This window comes from Diabrotica virgifera, chromosome 7 (assembly GCF_917563875.1).
Source record: "Diabrotica virgifera virgifera chromosome 7, PGI_DIABVI_V3a".
NCBI classification, from domain to species: Eukaryota; Metazoa; Arthropoda; class Insecta; order Coleoptera; family Chrysomelidae; genus Diabrotica; species Diabrotica virgifera.
In genome coordinates, this window is record NC_065449.1 from 179620666 (window position 1) to 179623553 (window position 2888).

Below are 2888 nucleotides of genomic sequence, written 5' to 3' on the forward strand. Positions count from 1 at the left end.
ATAAATGAATATTTTTATAATCTTCAAATATAATATCACTTGTTTTGAGAGGGGTGGGGGTGATCGCCCCCATCACCACTCCCTGGATCTGCCACTGCTTAGCGACCACTTAGGGGTGAATATTGTGCTATTAAGATAGCATTACCGCAATAAAATGCGTGTAGGTGGCGAAAATATGAAAAAATTTATTTTGGGCCACCACTGTAGCTTTGGGGAGCAAAGAATGTAAAATGTGCATAGGTCATGATTTGTAGATTACACTGTGTTGTTTTATTTTACATAAGTACTTTATCAATAAAACAAACAGATGACGAAAAAATAAACAAAAACTGGAGCCCGTCAAAGCATATATGAGGTTTACGGCGCCACTGTGCCGTAACGGTTGCTTAAACGAAAAAAATGAATAGGACCTAATTTTTAGAGTAAATAGTGGTCTTTAACCTTGTATAAGTTTTGTTTAAAAAAAATTAATAGGTAATGAGAAAATCGTAAAAACATGCTGGATAAGGTATAGGGGTAGTTTCTGCAGTATATTTTCAAGGATAGGGGTGGTTTGCGCAGGGATGTTGCAATAACCATATATATTTTTGAAAAGCACTATTGATGAAGCATATGCCCATATGGATCAAAAAGCAAAAAACAAAAAAAAAATTTCAACCCCCCATTTTATTTATTGTTTTTGGCTACAGGGGTTGCACTAGGAAATCGCTTTTAGTGTCCATGCATGGATAATAATAACTTGCACAAAATGATATATGAAGCATATTAATGAAGGGCATTGTGTGTGAAGGATTCCAATAAAATCACTTTATTTATTAATTCTTCTTTTTTTTTGGGTGGTTCCGGGGAAACAATGGGGGTGCATTATACAAATTTGTAAATAACACCAGTACATGGGTAATCGCTGAAAGTCTTTTTACTCTAGCATAAACGGTTCAGATGGTATAAAAAGGGGTTTTTTAAAATGTAACACCCTGTAATTAAAAAAAGGGCAATTATCCTTAAGTGAAACCTATACCAAAAAATCAATCATCTATTTGTGAATAATTTCCGCAGCATTTCTTTTTAATTTCCGTTACAGTTAGGGAAAAATATATATTTTTTAAAAACATCTTTTTTAAAAATTTGTCAACTTTGGGGCGCCACCCTTGCTAAACGGTGGATGATAGAGAGATGCTGTTGGAAATAAATCGTAGAAAATATAGTCCTCTTCATATTTCTATAAAAAAAAATTTTTGTAAAAGTTACAGGAAGGGCTACGATCTGCAAAAACCATAAATTACCCCCTTTAAAGGGGTGAAAAGGGGGGTTCCGGGGCGAAATTTTTTCAGAAAAAGTTAGTCTTATAATAAGCACCCCTTTATATGCCAGAAAAAAAATAAAACCGGACTTGTGTCCATTTTGCAAGGTTCAACCTCTGTTTCCTACACTACATGTATAAATAAAAATAAGCACAACAGCATTTCGATATAAAGAAAATTGTCAACATCAACCATTTTTATAAATTTTGACAATCAACAAAAAAATATGGCACCAATAAACGATCGCTGTTGTGCTTTTTTTTATTTATACAGGGAGCTGAACTTGTTACGATTTTCATAAAAATTGGTTATAACTTTGTAAAAGCCCTATATAACATAACAAACCTTTATATTTTTGTGATGGGGAAGTTAAGAGGATTTCCAATATAAAATAAAATATAGGGTGTTCCATTTAAAAAAACATAAGTTTGGTCTGCCACTATGTTATCGAACATCCTGTAACAATCTAACTAATTTCGTAATGTGAAGCAGAAAGTTGACCACAATTTTTATTATTAACTTTTATTGTTATCTATTACTATAGCGGATCTACTGAGCTTTATCGCACTCATAAATCACCCTGTATATTGCATTTAAATTATTTTAGGACGAAAAAATTTTTTGTCATTACTTTTTAAACCAATGTCTTGCAATTACAGTTCATATTTCTAATAATGTTTAAAACGTAATGACAAAAAAATTTTTCGTCTTATAATAATTTTAATCTCGATATGTTTACCTGTACAAGTGTGCTGCGCAGTGTAGCCAGATGGCCGGTACGGTGTTCGAGGAAGCATAGGGAACAATATATGAAAGAATCAGCCGTCTTAAAATGATTTTTTTCCGACGTTGCTAGCTCTTAGTCCATAAACATCGTACATAAAAAGACAACATAGACAACATCGTACCCGAAAGAAACTCTTCTTGTGAATTACAAAAAATAATAATAAACAATATTTTGCGTTTGGTTTCTCGAAGGAAATCCATATATGTAATAATGTAATTGGAAAGCCGGCAGTGAATAGGTTCAAATTTTTATGTGAGCTGACGTAAATTATTAACTTGTTCTTGTTAGCATAGTACTGAAATTTTTCTTAAAAAACTTTTATTGAAAATATTATTAGTTTGGCCAAGGCGTTGGCTTCGATTCTACAAACGTAGATTATCAAGACTCCGTGGCGCAACGGTAGCGCGTCTGACTCCAGATCAGAAGGTTGCGTGTTCAAATCACGTCGGGGTCAATCCTTTTTGTTTTTTTAAATATACAACTTTCATTCAAAATTGAAATAAATGTTATTTGATTTTATTTCATATTATTAATGATAATTTGATTAGTTACGGATAAGATGTCTATAATACATTCCATCAATGTGATTTTAGATCTGAACGCATTAAAAAATGTGTGTATGACTATAAATTAATAATAAAACTGTATTGTTTTATTTAATGTAATATTTGCCTAAATATTTTATATAAAAGTTGTTTTAATATAATATATTGTAGTTAGGAAACCACTTATAGAATACGATTGTGTCCTTATTGTAAAAATTATAAAAAACGTTGATATCCTTCAACTTTTAAATATAA

General features: G+C 31.6%; 1 non-coding gene across 1 annotated transcript; it reads left to right on the forward strand.

Annotated features, from left to right (window-relative positions):
• The first annotated feature begins 2470 nt into the window (after positions 1–2470).
• Positions 2471–2542, forward strand: Trnaw-cca (transfer RNA tryptophan (anticodon CCA)). Its single transcript has one exon. It is a non-coding gene; the product is annotated as a tRNA-Trp (tRNA).
• Positions 2543–2888: the final 346 nt, after the last annotated feature.